The 18,054-nt window shown below is 43.9% G+C and overlaps 1 long non-coding RNA gene across 2 annotated transcripts in view; it reads right to left on the bottom strand.

The window, feature by feature from the left end:
• Positions 1-6,834: 6,834 nt before the first annotated feature.
• The window catches only part of LOC138504277 (uncharacterized), a 152,996-nt gene continuing 141,776 nt past the window's right edge, over positions 6,835-18,054 (bottom strand). For both annotated transcript variants that reach the window (XR_011279815.1, XR_011279816.1), the window contains exons 3-4: positions 7,835-7,914; positions 6,835-7,707 (exon numbers count right to left, since the gene is read on the bottom strand). This is a non-coding gene — a long non-coding RNA (uncharacterized lncRNA). The remainder of the gene's footprint in view (positions 7,708-7,834; positions 7,915-18,054) is intronic.

Here is an 18,054-nt window from a genome sequence, read left to right on the forward strand (position 1 = left end):
GAACCCGCTCCACAAGACCCTCACTAGGGGTCTGGGCAAGTGGGACCTCACTGAGAGGGACTCCCCTCTCGGGGACAAGGACTTCCAATCCGATAAACATCACCCAGACCAGAATGCATTGTCTGCATACATGGGACCGGCACAACCTACTTTTATTCTTGTTTTGAATACTCTAACTCATGTCAACCCTTCCTTCCTGTAGGCTTTGGGCAATGCTAGATTTCATCTGACCGCCAAAAACATGGAAGAAGTTCATACCTTCGTTGTTCGTGATGACGAAGGCTGGCGTTTTCTCCAACTGCCTAGTCCAGGTGGGAGAAAAGAGGTGAAACCGGAGAAGCACACGTTTCTTCTGGTGGTGCGACCACTGACAGGCCGTGGTGGGCTCGTAGCCAGGTAACTGATGCTGAGACCAGCTCACTGGGGGGAGCCCAAATCCCGAGCTCTATGCCTGAAGGACGTTAGTTGTGGTGACCAGCATCAACAGGGAGGCGGACGCTCCCACAGAGAGATTACAGCAATAGGGTATGAATACTACAAATTCAGGCTGGTGGAGCCGACGAGGTTACGGTAACCTGAGAAACCAGAACACGCCCAGGTTCCATGTGCCCCAGAGTCAAAGATATACAAGTACTACAAATCCAGGCTGGCAGGGCCGACAAGGTTACAGGAACCCAGGAAGCCCGAGCATGCAAACGCCCTGTGTAAACCAGAGTGAAAGATATACGAATATTGTGTATCAAGGTTGAGAAAAACAAAGAGGTTGCATGACCCTCAGATATTCCAAGTGGGCAAGCGCCCTGTGTGAATTACGCGAATCGAGCGAATACAAGTCTATGAGAACGCGATAGGACTTTGGGGAGTCCTAGAGGCATATGAAAACGTTCTAAAGAGAACTCTGGCAGGAGGGACCCAGAGAGGTCTTGAGAAAAACCCTTGTTTTCCTGAGGAAGAGGGAACCACAAGAATTTACTTTTTTATTTGGAATAACATAGTCGATAAGACAACTTTGAATTTGTTTTTTTTGTTTTTTTGTTTGATAATAACGAACTTGGAACTATCGACAGAGGACCCTGTTATTAGGCCTGGCAGAAGCTGAAGAAAGTGGTCCTGCTCCAATCTTTTTAGGTAAAGGTTTTATTAAGTGGTAGGGCCAGAGTAGTTGATAGGATTTTGGACCAAAGACTAGTTTTTTTGACGAGCACCATTAGTTTTAGTTTTAGGTAGGGAGCTTCCCTCATAGAAATAGGGCAACGTAGGAGTTCTCTTTTACTTTTAAATAAAGATCTGTGTAAATATGTCAGCCGGTGGTCTGAGTACTCCTTCTTGTTCACCACAGAGTCTACAGCTAAAGTAAATCTTGCGAAGGAGGGCTGGGCACTAGCCTCAGTTTTCCCCAGGTGCCAGGGCTTCTCAAATGATAAGGGTTTCAGAGATCAAAGGAAGTCTGACTCCCTTGGGTACAGAGGAACGGGGTTTCACACTTTCCAATACAGGCAGCCAGTCTGTTTTCCATCGATATCCCAAGACCTTACACATAGCTGCTTGGTTGACTGCACCATAGAGTTTTCAATGGAAAGAGGGTCTGTGCCCAGAGAGGGCTAAAGTCTCATTTGGGCCCTTGTATGTTTTCCCTCAAAATGTTTGGGGATAGGGCACTGTCTTCCTACCCATGACCTCAGCCTGAAATCCTCTAACATTCCCTGAGTTTAGCACCATCTCCAAACAACACTGGTTTGCTGATCCTGCAGATCTCTCACTAACACCCTGCCTAAACTCTACTCCCCGGTGGCCTCCCAGTTGGCCAGGGGAGGGCAGACGCTTCCTGATCCCAACCCTCAGGGTGGTGTACTGTAGGAGGATCACCTGGGTGGAGACCAGGCCCAGGTAGTGAGGAGATTCTGTTGGATGAGACACAGTATTTTTCCTCTGACGGGAATACTCTTACTACTATGCCAGAAGAGGTTATGGCATATTGTCATTTTAATATCTCTCGACCTCCGGTTAAAATGAAAGTGGTAAAACCTAAGGTTGTAACACACAACCCTATTGCACCCCATGAAAGAACCCTTTTTATCCCTAACATCACATGTCCTCCTCAATATCAAAGGTACACTACAAGGACTGGTGAAAGTGTTGCCTTCTCTACCACATCTCCCTCTAAAAGATCTAAAACATTTAGCCCCTCTGTTAAAAATACTAAGGGAAATAAATCTACCCTTGAGAAGTTACCAGAAGTAGAACAATCGAACTTTGACAAAGTGAACTTCATGTCCCAGAATCCCATAGGGACTAAGATGAGGAGGAGGGCTGAAGAGGCATGTAGAAGTAGAGGCCAGGCAATCAGGCGTAACAACCTTTGCCAGGGTCAGGCAATGAACAATAATAGCCTGAAACTGAACTCAATTGGCCCACCTAAGAGGCATAAAAGGCTGCTGTAAGAAGGAGCCGAAAGAAGGAGCGGAGAGAGGAGCTGGAGCAGGAGCTGGAATGGTGGCAGCATTAGTAGGAGGAGAAGAGCACGAGGCTGGCAGTTCATGAGGAAGTGTGTTCACTGGAGGGAAGCCAGGACATGGAGAGAGCAGATTTCACTTGCAAGTTCTGAGAGGGTCCTGTGTTCACAAACCCTGCCTTGCTGTGGCTGCCTTGGAGAGACGTGCTGAAAGTGAAGGTCTTCCCAGGTACGCCTAGTGGCTGTAATTGCATAGCCATTCTGAAGCCTGAGGCCCATAGCAAGAAGCAAGACGAGGGACAGAGGAGTGCAGGAGACTCAAAGTTGGTGTGGCCGGACCGGAGAAACCTGCGCTGTGGAGGGGTGTCGGTCTCAAGTGTGCCTAGGGCCATAGAAGAAGAAGTAGAAGTTGGGAAGTGGAAGCAGCCGAAACCGCAAGCCGGTGAGAGAGGCTTGGCATTCAGGTTCACTTCTAAACTCTTGCCGGTAACTGTAACCAGCTCTAAAGTAGTGGCTCGCGTAAGAAAAGAAGGAAACTAAACTTGTTCGTTGTTGTGGATGCTGACGTTTGACAATGGAAATATATTGCACGCACTTCTGATAAAAGCGTATGGAAAAACCCTTTTATTACCCATTGTTACACGATTATCTAATACTGCAGTGGTCGCGTGTCTCCAATTAAGAAGGAGAACGTTTTTGAAAGCCTAAAATCTTGAAAACTAACTTTCACCCTTTGTTGCAAGCACGTTTAACATCAAAGGAAGGTAGCGTATGACCCATTTCGATTCCCAACCCGAGAAGGAAGTGTCTCTATGTTAAGGCGTGGGAATACAGACTTTTACAGACACTTAAAGTAAAAAATATACTGGAAGAGTGGTTGTGTAAACCTAAAAGTGGTTTTCCTTTGGAGACTGGGTATTGTAACTATAATAACAAACTTTCTTTAAAAGTAGAAGTTTTTATGTTAAGAAGGAGGACAAGCATTTCCCAAGGCAATAGGCAAAACCTTTCCACGGTAAAGAAAACCCTGTTGAAAGCAAACCATCTAACGGGCAAGTTGTTAAAGGTCCAGTGTTCTCTGATAGAAGTGAGACATTGGGCCTCATGACGAGGACGGTGGTAACCTGCTGGTGCTACTGCCGGGTTACTGGCATCCTCGTAAAACCGAATACGCCGCCTGATATCCCGGTGCCACCGGGACATTACAAGTCCCGACGGCCTGGGATATCAGGTGGCGGATTCGGGAAGTCCCCATTCCTGTGGCGTAACATAGGGCTCCATGGGAATGGGTTCACGGAAGCACCACCATCTTTGCTAACCATTGTTGTATGTGATATTATCGTTGTTTAAATACACTTTCGTCAAAATACCAGTCATTAAATATTAGTCTGTTAAATGTCTGGTTTCTCTCTAAGACTTTAAAAAGTGACAAAACACCGTCCCTTTATTGTCATCATGAAGGTATTTTACTGGCTTTGCTAACAACATCCCTTTAATGGGGGCCTGCCAGAATGTGAAGAGGTTGACCTCATCTAAAATATCCTGCTAATATAGGGCGGTAGCCACCATGCCCCCTGCCCCCTCTTTCACCCTGCACCGCTGTATTTTTTAACTGTAACCCTCATGCTCAGTCTGCTCTTATTACCCCGCCTATACACTACAACCCCCTTTTCCACACTCCTCCCGATCCCTCTTCAGGCCACACTAGCCCTACTCATCTACAATTCGGAGTACCATCCACTGTGGAACGTATAGCTACCCACACAAGATATCTACAATGTCCAGCCACAAACAGCAACAAGCCCATTAACGCACACGAAACACGAATAAAGCATTTTGGGAAGTATATTCACGTTCTTCACTGCTCAAATCCACATCGTTCCTCACCTTAATATAATTTAGGTCGACCAAAAACTAACAGTGGAAAAACAGATAATGTAAAATCAACAACATTTTTGTGCACTGTTTGAGAGCAACATGTCTGCACCTCTAAGAAAGAGCACTGAATATCATTAATAGCATATAGTGTTGATTATGTGATGGGTTCAAGGTGTCCTGGATTACCTTTACATTATTCCCACGTAGCAAACCGGATAAGTAATTCTGGGATGCCAAGGTGGACCGGTCAATAGTGGACTGTGTGAAAGGTGCACATAATTGGAGAACGAAAGGGTAGGATGGACTGCTAAATAATTGGTTGACATGTTCAGAATATGTTGCAAGCCTGACACACATAATTCTGAGGAACTCAAGCGATGTGTTTGGCTCCATGCAATTCTGTTGAAATCGTACATTGATTGTCCCAGTGTATAGAATAGAAGATCAGTGATTATAGCTGCTAACAAACACAATCTTTATTTGATTTCTATGGTAAAGTCTTTCCAAAAGGGATATTGTGCTCTTTGGTGTTGTCTGCTTTTGATAATCGAGTAGCATTCCAGAAGGGCTTCCAATGAACAGGGCATTGCCATGTCAAGGTTGTCATGCAGGTCCATGAGGCAGGGGAGGCGGTTGTGTTCCTGCTTGTTCGTCTTCTATTCAGCCTCCATCAGTAATTTGGGGCTACATGTCGCATTCCTCTGATGCTGGGCTAACTGTACCTCTAGTCCATGACTCACACACAATCCACTATTTTTCATAAGTTCAATTCCCAAGCCTCTTCCCAGCACCAAGGTCCTAATTCGGAGTCAGTATTTTATCTTGCCAGTGGCCCTAATGGTTTGAGGCCCCTTCACACTGTGCAAACAGCTCTAAGGGCTGCAGTGCCATGTAAATGCACCAGCAACCCTAGTAGTTGTAGTCTCATACTACTGCTGTTTATTACTGTTAGGTACATTTCAAGAAGTAATGATTATCCAAGCAGAAACATTAGTGAAATTCGCTATAAAATAAAGGACTACAATAGAAGAAACCGAGAACGAAAGAATGAACATGCATTTCTACAGAGGGCATGCATATATACACCTCTGGGGTTAATGCATCTGACAAGCATCCTCCCTGACTCTGGTGACTTCTAGTCGGATGACCAAAGGGGCTGGGTACCGCCCAAATCTAGTCAATGATGTGCCTGGAGGTGCTATGTATGGTGTATCCCCTGGTCTCCCCCACTTAGTTCCCGGCATAAGGCAGGGAAAGTCATAAGCATGACACTGAGGACAAGAGCCCTATAATAAACATCAGGGAGTGACCATGCCTGAAGAAGAGAGGCAAATCCACCCATGACCCACACGCCTGGCCTTTAAATAGCGAAAGTAAATCCATTTGATTGCCCACTGAAAATAGAACAAGGCCCTTTTAAGAGCATCAGAAAAACACTGGTTCACGCAAATAGTTACTCAACCAGCTCTAACCCACAGTCCTAAATTCCCAATAGAAGAGGTTGCCTCAATTCCAGGTATTATCAAAAAAAACATTGTCCCTTTAAGAGTTTTGGAATCCAAGTGCTTATTAAATTCTATTGCGTACAGAGCAAGAAAAAACATCTTGATTATGACCCCATTCAGTCATATGAAGATCATCGGAAATCTGCACAGCTTTCTTTGTTTATCTGCATGCAACCCTGAAAGTATCTACAATCTCTGCGGTGGCTTGCAAAGAAGATCTGGGTATGACTGACTGTGCCAGCAACGCTTGAATGCTGAACAGAGTGTATTCCAGTCAAACCACATCAGACACAAATGAAATCGAAGATGGTGGATCCACCATTTGAAGTCTTGGTTCACTCTCCCACCCTCTAATTGAGGCCAGGTGAGCTCATTATGCAGGGCCAACCCTAAGCCCCCAGCAACTTCCAAAACAGGTGTAAACTCACAACTTAAGACCAGTCCTGGGGTGAGCGACGGCCAGGCTACATAAACCAATGATTTTGAAGAGGCTGTGATAGGGATTTGGAGAGAGTTGGTGAATTTGGAGGAGGGCAATGGGAGGTGTTTGGAGAAGAGGAATGAAAGGAGGAGGTTGGCCCCGAGAGGGAAAGTAGGAGGTTGTAGGAGGGATTGAGTAGGCAAAGAAACACCAAGAGTTGGCAGTAAAAGAACTTTAAGATCTGGAGAAACATTAGAAGGGGGTAGTAAAGGAATTTAGGATGTTGGAGACTATTGGAGAAAGGGTAAGAGAGAGGTGTGTCAAGAGATATTTATGTGGCAAAAATCAATAGTGGGAGTTCAGACCCCCGCTCTCCCCCCTCAATCAAAAGCATCACACCGGGATTCCTTTTCTGTTCAATTTAGCCCTGTATGTGATTCATATAGAACCACATAGGTATCTCACCCTTCATCAATAGGTATGCCAAAAACCAGGCCAGTATATAGAAAGAATATATATGTATGAATTAATAGGAGAATGTATATTTGTACACAATCACAACTCGTGCCACCTCACTCCATGGTCCAAATGCTTTTATTTCCTAACAATTCTCTTTTTACACAAACTGAAAACACTGGTTGGTTCAGGATAACACAGATCAGACTCTTTAACCCCACAACATGTACAGCCAAGACACTGTGCATGGGGTTCACTTTTAATAACATATAGTACCTTGAAACATGACCAGATCCTGCACTTAGTAATAAACTTTACATCAAGTTCAATTTAATTAACATGCAATACGTTCCTATTGGTAAAAGCAATTTCACACATGCAGCGTTCTGTGTTTTTAATCTCCCTGGGCACTAAGAAATACTAGCAGTGTTGGAGCGCAACAGAGTTTTAAAATCAAAACACTTTAGAACCCTTCTTCCGTCACCAGAATGCAATGAAGAATCTCTCTTCTTCCAGGAGTCACTTTCCCACTCTTAGTAGAGAGTATGCTTTTCAATCAGAGACTTAACTTTATTTAATTTAGCAAGACACTTTTCTTCCCCAGCACAAATAACAGACATTTAGTTTATATTCACCACCCCTCTGCTTTAAGACACGGTATTAGGAATGGTAAATAGTTGGGAATTTAGTTTTTTATGCACCCTTGCCTTCAGGGAATTTGGGGATTGGCAAAATGAAATAGCAGTACCCAATTACTTTGGCATACTATATTGTTATTCACTCTTAAGAATGCAAGTTTGAAACAGTTTGGTGATGAAAAGAAAATTGAATTGAGTCCACTTGGCTATAACCTCAATTGATTATGTCATCAAATGGGAAAAATGAGGCACAATAATTTCCATAGCCTCAAACTTATTTCATAACCTCAACACGTGTTTCTCCACTATCCTTCTAGTGGGTCATCGGGAGGTATTATCTGACCATTTTAGATGTATCTAAAGAAAGAAAAAAGAAAAACAAATGGACACTATTTCAAAAATAGATAAAGCATGATCTTAAGAGTGCTCTCATTGTGTCTTAAAAAAAACATGTTTTAATTGACAGTTTCTGATTATTACTCACCCTTGGTTGTAATTGGTCAAATGCAGGTTAACTTTTAAGTTGTCTTCTGGATAAATGTTTCATTTTTGGTGTAGAGTTTCCTATAAGTAACACAAATATATCTATTTATCATTGTAGCATTCTAGTCATAACAATAAATCAAACAGGGATTTTTCCCTCTGGTTACCTTAATCTCTGGGGACACAAGAAAACAGTTGTCCTTGTGGTCTCTAGCAACGCTGACCCACAGAAGGGATCAGCGTTTCAAAACGGCTACCGTTTTGTTTACCTACGCAACTACGTCATCACAAACATTCGCGTGTTGATGTCATCGCGTAAGAAACTGCCGCGATCATACTAAAATTAGGTGTTTTGCCTTATATCAATATAATCTTGAGAAAAAAAAGATTCAGGCACATCCTCTGTGGATACAGTCTTAATGATGGTATGTCTTGTTTGGCAGAAGTCTAGGGAATAGTGTGTGAAGGCAGAACGTTCTGAATGGCATATGTAGAGGAAACAGCATTAAGAGGAGTTTGTAGAAGGAATATATAAGAGGATTGAAAAACAGAAGGTGGTGAAAAGTAGAAAAGGGAGAACATTAGGAAAAAATGTCAGGGAAGACTCATGAGGAGGGAGAACATAAAGAGGCAGTGGTAGTAGAAATTAAAGTAGATGTTGGGAACATCAGGAGGAGGTGGTAAGAAAAGCTCAAGAGAACATGGGGAATCAGCAGGCGAAATGCACAGATAATTAGAACAGGATGGTTTGTGATGGCCCATCTAGCCCAAAGCAGGTAAAGGGGGAAATCCCCAATCTGAAAGGGTAAGACACACAGTGGGAGGAGGAACTTGTGGATGCAGAGCTTGTGTAGTAGTGACCCGGAGGGTGGGGTACGGAACAGGAGTAGAGGGGTGATCCGCAGGGTAATGGTCAATGCCATAGAGGTGGGAAAGGACTTCACCCTTGGAGAATTTCGATTTTTAGTATAGTTAGTAAGCTCATTGTCCTTCTGTTCCCACCCATACAAGAGTTTGAAGGCGGCTCCATCATTGTTTTCCAGAGAGACCTAGGAGATGTTGGAGAAAGAAGAGGAAAGAGAAGTGGTGTTCTGGAACACCTTTAAACCTTTAAAGAGAACAGTGAGATCAGGTTTAGGAAGATCTTCCACGTGCAAGGAGAACAAATGTATTAATGTAACACCAGGGTGAGCCAATTGAAGGCTACACTAAAGGCAAACCCTTTAGTTGCCCAAGAGTGGATCCAGGGCGGGAGGGCCAACGCGGCAGGATTATTAAGTTGTATTATAATTAAGGCTCCTAGTTTAATGGTATTTATTTTGCCCTGTTTCAGTCTGTATTTATTCATATCTATTTTTTGTTGTTCTTTTGTGTATTTATCCTCATGTATTGTTTCTTTTCTTTTTTTAAAACAAGTTGTAGCCAGTATTTTTCCACTTTTATTCAAATTGAAAAATGTGTATTTTTAGAAAGAAGATACTCGCCCACATACACACGCGGTAGTAGAGAAATGGAGCTGGGTTCTTGCACATCAAATCCAACTGCATTCCTACTTCGAAGAGTAAAAGGATACTCCTGTGACTGCAGCTAACCTGAGGCACTTCATGGCAGAAATGGAAATAGCTTCAAATGAGATATCACTTCATTGTTTTACACTTCACAAGCTGTCAGTTTGCACATGTATTGGCCTGCAAATCATAATTGAAAGCCTCGGGATCCATGCAAAGAGACCTATTTCCGGTTTTATGCATTTTTTTAATAAATACATTCAGAATGAAAACAGATTTATTTGTGTCTGTATTTATGTGTAAACATCTGTGATCTATTATTTTGACGCACACTGTACAATTATCTTCTATAAGACGATACTGAGAGTAAATGCATGTCTCAGTCTTTGTGATCCCGGTCACTGCTGCGGCAGGCCGCATCTGTGATGTTCTAACACGATGTGAATAAATGAATGCATACTTCATTTCAGATTCAAAATAAAATCCATGCAAGTAGGAAAAATTACACAACACATCACTTTCACATATTAACATTTATATATATATATATATATATATATATATACACACACATATACATATATATATATATATATATATATAGAGAGAGAGAGAGAGAGAGAGAGAGAGAGAGATGGACATTACTGACACAATGCCAATAAATACCAAATTATCTGCAATGAAGCAAAGTGGGTCACTTCTCGCGTATTGTAAACCCTATGTATTGGTATAACCTGTTTGGCTGATTTTGCAAGTCAAAGGCTGCCTTTTCTTTTCAGGAATTCTCAGAAAAGCTATTCCTCTAGACTAGAGGAAGGGGAGCTGGAATATCTACACGTATCTACAAGTTACTCACCATGGGGACTTCTATTTCTAGAACTTGTCTTCCGACCATGTGACTCATCATCCTCCACCCTCTGGTAGGTTAATAAAAGCTTACTTGAAGATTTGGCAGAAGAAAAAAGGGCCCAGGCAGTACTGTCACAGGTTTTCCTTTGCAATATTTCATGCTACACCAGAAAAATGCTCCATGTCACATGGCGTGGATTTCCCACAGATCTGGGGGAATGGAGTTTAGGACCAGGGGTACTAAGTAACTTACACTTTTTATTGTTTTTTATTGATCTTTGGCAAACGTTTTGCAAAATACAATAATAGGAGAATTAACATGATTTTTAATTTATGTCCAGAATTTAGCAGAAATGTAGTCTGGGGGCTTTACATAGTTCATCACAATAACGGCATGACCAGTGCTCCAAATAGTATTTTCGAAGTGTGAATATTTAACTACACATTTTTTAAAGCTGGGAGTAAAAGTATATTTTAGGGACTAAAATAGTAAGTACCATCCCCAATGGGAGTATTTTGTAAGCAAGTAAAAAATGGTGCAACTGTAAAACAAAAGGTTTTTTATAAATATTTTTCTGCACCTAGTTATTCATGCACATTGAAAGATATATTTGTACCTCTGGAACAGGCAGTAATCATAGTAAGGTCTTCCTGTGGCACTATTGTACCACTGGACCAAACATATCCATGGAACTGTGTGGGTGAAAGTAGAGGTACAATTTGCTATTTGTCGGTTTCCTACTTTTTGTTGGGAGTATTTTTACTCCCTATTTTTGGGAATACTTTCCAATTATTAGGTAATAAAAGCGGCTGATACACTCCTTATCTGTAGGGCTGAGCACAGCATTCATTTTTTCCACTGCTTCTCTTCCCCACAACCTTTCTTCTCCGAAGCTTTGTTGAGAGCATGAATGTACTGTGTGCTCAATCCTAGTACCTTATTTAGTGTGTCCATGCACTTGAAAGGGTTTTCATTGCTTCTCTGTAGCCGGGGCTGTTCTGTTTTCCTACATTTTATGTAATTTTGACAGGGGATTTTGGGTTCTCTTGATTTGGCTCTCCTTTTTCAAACAGATGACCTCTTAGGTCACCTGTGCCCTAGTTTCTTCTCGTTAAGGTTGTAGAAGGTTGACAGGTGTCCAAGCCTGGCATGAATGTGTCCTTGGACTAAACGTAAAAATTGTTTTGCTTGTCTGGAGTTGAGGTGCTCCAATTCTGGGTTGTCCTATGGGTGAAAATGATTGTTAAATGCTGCTGTGGCAGCTGTCGAATCGTGTTTGCCACCAACGTTTGGTAACGACGTGAAGAGCCTATGATGCTCATCTCCCCGTGAGGGTTAAGCTTGGGTCCTTTTTTCTTGTGACTCTAAAATAGTTGTGCAACCTGCCTATGATGTCCACCTCAGGCTCACTGAAGACACTGTCTAATGTTAAACACTCTGTGGGCAAAAGTCCTCGTTCTCCTCCTGCCTCCAGTGTTAATCGCACCATACACTCTCTCACTCCTGACCACCTCACTCCAACACTTAATGCTTGCAACTCTGGAGTTCTCTTTGACAGCAACCTAAGACTCAAACAATTGATTACGCCCAGTGCAAGTGATGCTAGGATTAGCCTTTTCAATATAAGGAAAATCTCCCCCCAGCTCACCCATCACTCAGCCAGAACTATGATCTCACCCTTCATGCTCAGCAAACTGAACTACTGCTCGAGTCTATTCCTTGGTCTTCCACTTTACTCTTTCTCCCATTTAAACTAAGTCCTAAATGTTGTAAGGAACTCATGGTGGCAACAGTAAAGACAGACACAAGTGATCACAGTTCAAGGGTGTTTATTGAACTTTATAATGGGTGAGAAAAATGCCTAAACTAATCCTAAAGCTAAGATGGGAGCACACTGCGACCATCAAATAATAATAAGGCAGTCCTAGTAGCGTCTTGTCAAATAAAAAGGGCCTATACTAAAAAAGACTATTGCCAATCCTTACCACTAAGTTACAAAAAGAGTGTGGGATAATGTTCGCCAGAAAAGAAAGAAGTGTTCTCAAAATGATAAGTCAGGATGTTATAGCTGGGTCTCCCTTCCCCATGTCTCAAGCACGGGACAAGGCGGAACTCCTGAGCAGAGCACACTGGGCCTCTCCAGCACAAGGCTCACAATTCCAGTTCAACGATACCAGAATCTTTAGGTCCCAAGGCTTACTGGATCAAAACAACAAACAAACAAAAGTTCCTTCGGTGGTCTTACACCTTTGGGCTATTACCGAGGAGGGATCCTCTTTGCAAAATGGACCTCCCTCCATCGGGTTCACTACGGCCTTTACAATTCATGAATTTCTAACACAGTTCATGATTTACACAATTTCACCAGAAAACGTGGGTTCCCTTCTCCTAGCTTTCTTTCGGCATCCCTCTGTCGGGTTCACACTTGCCTTATTTCACAGTTCACAATCTTTATAGAAAGTGGGGCTACCTTCCCCTAGCTTTCTCTCTGCCATGGGTCAGAGACTTTCGATTGTACAAAGGATTTGACATGACCTTTGTAGGACCTTTGTAGGACCACTTTGACATCTCACGTCGGCTTTTCCTATGGCCTTCTGGTACTTGCAGTTTTCCATACAAAAGGGGCCAGCGAGAGTCCTTTGAATGAGCATTCCTGCAGCGCCAGACCACTCTGCAACTTGCCCTTCACTGGGCTTTCACAAAAGTTCAAACACAAACAACTTCTTTGTTCCAATTTCCTGCGTTCATCTAACGTTGCCACTTGCAACCTTGGACGCAACACATGTTGGATTTCTATCAGCTTCCTTTGACTCACCAGCTGTGTTGAACCCGTTGGCTTGTCATGCCTCTGGAGTCAAGGACGGTACCATGATAGACAGCATGCCTCCCCGCCTGTGCTATCAATGCGGGAGGCCACCGTGCACCATTTGCATCTGTTCTCCACATGCCAGCTATAACTCCCGTTCTTATGATTTCCCTTCCGGAGGCTTCGCGGGTCTGCGTTGAAAAGGACAAGGGCAGTTCCCCCTTTGTCGTCCCACCAGGTCTCGCTGACTTTTTCTTCCGTTTCAACTGCCGGTCCGGTACAGCTGTGTCCTTGTGCGTTCGGCCTTGCTCGTAATGCACTCTCGTGCTCTGCCTTTTATCCCTGTGGGGAAAGTAAAGGGTTGTCAGGTGTGCGTGATTACTGTCAATTGTCTGACTCTGCCTGACCCTTGTTTTGGGACATGTCAGGTGAACGGCTTTGGTGTTAGTCCATTTTCTGTCACAGTGTGAGAAAGTGTTCGTGTCAGAAAGGGGGCAGGGTTTAGAGTTTATACACATCCTACGGGACAGGAAGGGGAAAAGATGCTGTACGGAATTATAGCTCTCGTATTAGGGTTTTTGGTAAACTGAGAACTGTGAGGTTTGTAAGGTTGGTGAAACAAACGGGAATAACAAATTTCTTGAAAAAAGGTAGCAGGCACTCCTCTCCAGAAAGAACATAACATGATAACCTGTTCTGAGATTAAAGTTTGCAGCACACACTTTTTGCTCACTGTACATTTCGCAGATGGGAAATATCCATTTGCATATCAGTCTTTGTCCCGCCCACATGGGCAGTCCAGCACCGAAATGCTATCCCAATTACTCTCTGAACAAGAGTACCAACAGCAACCCCATACACGTGTTTCAGCCTTGTTGGGCCTCATCAGTGAGGTGAAGCTGTGTCTCTCTGAGCACAGTGAGCAGGGAGTCCACGTCTGGTTACTTGTGTGAAATGAAGAAGGGGGATTGTGGGAATGGTAGTGTTTCGTCAAAGCAGACTGGGAGTTTGGCAAATAATATTCAGAGGGAAACAGAGAAGAATGACTGGGATTATTTGGGTAGGAAACAGGAAAACAGGGATTCTGGGAGATGTGGTTTCCCAATGCAACAGGGTTTGGGCTTCTAGGGGAGGTACCAGATGTGGAGGTGTTGTTGGATACAGGTAAGGGAGATTCTTTGGGTGGAAGGGAGATAGATGTAAAACGACCTATAAAGGCCTAAGGGACTTCATCTTTCTCGCCTTCGCCCCTGGTTTAATACTGCTTCTTACCCTGCCCCTACCCAGGTGATCCTTCGTCGCTCTGCCCCCAGGGTTGGGAGCTTAGAGTGCCATCCCTTCCCTGGCCACCTGAATAAGGGATTCTCAAGGTCTACTTGGGAAAATACCCTCAGGTTTCTCACAGCGTCAACACATGTGCCCTCTACAACCTACCTTGATCCTGCCCCACTGCTACATACTGAGGCCTCCCTGGATGGCTCGCCATGCAAAATCTCTCTTCAAGTTCCTACAAATCTTTTCATGTTCTTGCAGCCCCACCCCTCCCCACCCGCTACCTTGCTGACCGCATTTTGCTGTACTGTCTGTCAAACTGTGCAATCCCATTGTCTTCTCAATGTTTCTGCCCCTGTGCCTCCTCCCCCTTCTCCATACTTGCCTCCCTCCATGGAATGCTCCCCCCAGCCCTCCCTAGGACATCAAACAACCCATCAGTGGAAGTGTTTAAGACCAGACTCAAGCTCCTCTTGCTGCATGCAAGAGGAGCGTCGATGACGTACATCTTCTGACCACACATGTATATTAAAACATATACACGTACATTATTCCTATGTTTTGGCAGCAGCCCCTTAAAATTATCTTATTTCTGTATGTTCCATTGTAACTGGTCTTTCTCTCATTATACTACCCCTCCATCACCCGATACTCTCTTACAGCCATCATATATTATAAAGGTGCTCTACTAGGAGATTGCCATAATCATCAATACTGTATCATATGCATGCAATTTCTTGTAGACATTACATCCTTAATGTTCAGTAAAATACTAATGCAAACAGGGGCAGCAGGAGCGACATTTCCACAGTGGATAGGCAGTGAGAGTCCCTTGGGGCAGAATTAGGCAGTAAGGGTGTCATGGAGGCAAACCAGCAGTAATGGCACCTGGCATGTGAAGCATCGAAGTTACAGAGAACATTTACGCTGCACTACTTTAAAGGTTTACCAGTCACCATCAAGGAATACTGATGTATTTTTACATTTTAAAGTTCTTCATCAGCTCAGGTCGGATATTTGAGCTCCTTCATAAGGTGCTGCAGTTTTGCTGGAGTCGCGGGTCTGAGCATATTTGTGGAGCGGTGACAAAATGGCTATTGCGTTGCAAGAGTACAAGGATGAGCAGTGACTGATTTGCCTATTGGAGCTGCACACTGCTACTAACCCACACACGAGTCCAATCATAAAGGTAAAAAAAGGCACAAGACAATAGTATACATACTCTGCAGGCTATACACTTAGAAGGGGTTCAAACTGGCACTGTAGTGAACCCAAAGTGCAATAGGACAATGGCCCAAAATAAAAGAATGTCCAATCATAATTCTGGAAAAATAATAACCTTTTAATTAAACTCAAAGTGCAAGCAACTAATAAAAACACTAACATCCCAACACTGTACGTGACAACATCGAGAAGGCAGACCTTATAGTCAAAGGAGGCATTCTGGGTCTTGAAGACTAGGAAAGCTCAGCAGGAATGTCTGAGTTTCATGTGCGAAGGTATAGAGTGGAGTCCTACAAGTCACTAGGCCCTCAAAGGTGGGTCACAGGGGACAGAATCACTACAGATGCCTCGTTTAGTTGTCTTTGGGGCTCAACGGCATCGAACCAGGCTTGTAAAGACAATTCGAGATGGGGTGCCCCAATGGTCTGAAGCAGCGTTGAAACGGGTAACAGTGGTGGCTTCCACTCAATCAAGTCAGGGGTCAAAACACAGAGTCCATTCCGTCTACGGTGTCAAGCCAGCTGTGGAGGTGAGCTGTGGATTGAGTCCACGTCAAGACAACTAGAAGATACAGTCAAGCAGCTTGAAGCGCTTACAGTGTCAAAATCGGCGCTGCATGTCCTTTGATAGGTAGAAGTGTGCAGAGCCACCTTGAAACGTGTCCTGATGTGAACATAGTATTTTTGGGCTGATTGTGGATTCAGAAGTTCCCAGTCACCAACACCAATGTGAGTCCTCAGTTCTGCACTTACATTCCAGGAAGGTAGTCTGATACTTGCAGGGGCACTTACTCTCCAGGGAACCAGATCTTGGCTCCAGTGAGCAGGCAGCAAATAGGTCTTGGTCCAGAGTTCAAACTGGGATGGTTGAGGGCAGGAGCTTGCCTCCTGCTTTGAAGTCTCTGGTCTTCAACTCTTTGGCAGAGGACTTTGGAATAAACTGTATTCCCAACTAGGTTCTAGAAATGAATCTTCTTCAAGAGTCCAAAGATCAATTCACTAAAGAGAGAGTCTCCCCTCAGACCCCCAGCTGATTGGAACCCTTGCAGAAGGCTATAAGAGAACCAATGTGGGCTGCTGTGACAAATTATTTTTGACCTGTGATGTCATACCTAGAGTGCTTTGTTGGAACTCCGCCCCTTTGTTATAAGCAACCTGGTGAGGGGTGGCCATTGTATCCTAACAGGCTGCCTTTGAAACATCAGTTCCCAACCCACTTAGCCCCCACCACCCGTGAGGGATTTCCTGCTCTGGAGAAGATGTGCTGACCATTCTCAGCAACATCGAAGGGAGGGCATTCCTGCACTACACCTGGATAGTGCCTGTGGGAACCTTAGCCCAGACAAACTGAATACACACCCAGCCCTGTCATACAACACTATTCCTCCACCTGACAATTAAATGACATCAAAGACCTGTGGCTGTATAACCGTGTAGGGCCAGAAGGATAGCTCAGGGGCAACGTGTTTGTTTTGGAAGCAAGACAATGCATAGCAACACAGGTTTGAATACTGGGGTTGCGCTTAGAAACTGGTCCCCGATATTAAGAACGTCATAAAAAAAAGAACAATTATAAGTCTGATGAGCCACTGTGTCAAACCAGACCTGGCTTATCTTTAGATTTAGATTTTTATCTGCCACCAGGCCCCCAGGCCACACAGTTATGATTTGAGGAAAGTGGTGCCTGTAACTTCAAAGGCAATGTCCCCACCCCACCTATGGTCCCAGCAGGCTGCATTCATGAATTTACATGTGACCTTTGGTCTGCCTTTTTGTCACTGTAAGGCATTGCCGGGGTTTGTCAGCGGCCTTTCCCTAGCAGGTTCACTTGTGTACAATATGGTTTTTGATATGGACTATTTATGAAGGTGAGTCTCATTAGTAGAACTGAACTTTACAGTCAGAATTGCCTGCATCATTTTATTCAACAAATATTTAAAAGCTCAGTCTATACTACACTCACAGATGGCATTCTCTCACAGAAGCTGTGTGTTTGGATGCAAAGGGGTGGGATAGTCTTCTGTGCTTGTTTTTTGCTACTTTTCCGGAGTGCTAGTACTTGCTATTTTGTTTTGTTATTGTGGGGTTCAATCCAAGGCCCTAACAAACAGAACTGAAGGGCCCACTGGAAAAATGACCACCCAGCTTTCATAAAAAGACCTTCACAAGGAAAATGGGCCTATTTTGGCAGACATTTGGGGTTTCTGCAAGTGACACAGGGAAGTGCTATGGGAAAAGGCCTCCCTTCATCCCTTACCTCACAGGGATGGCTCTCCTTAAACTCTCAACTCAAGTACAACTTCCTTTCTCTTATCTTCCAATTTCTCTATGGTCTTGCCCCCTCCTATCTTGCATTCCTCCTCTCCTTCTATTCTCCCTCTCGTTCTCTCCGCTATGCTGATCACTTCCGACTTACTGTTCTGCGCGCCCCTTGTGCACAATCCCGTTTTCAATCCTTCCAACTTCTTGCTACTCTTCACTGGAACCTTCTCCCTCTCTCTCTCCGCTCCATTACTTCCTATTCCCCCTTCCGCTTTTCTTTAAAAACGCACATAATTCAGT

Source organism: Ambystoma mexicanum, chromosome 11 (assembly GCF_040938575.1).
Source record: "Ambystoma mexicanum isolate Mex_15411 chromosome 11, UKY_AmexF1_1, whole genome shotgun sequence".
Lineage (NCBI taxonomy): Eukaryota > Metazoa > Chordata > Amphibia > Caudata > Ambystomatidae > Ambystoma > Ambystoma mexicanum.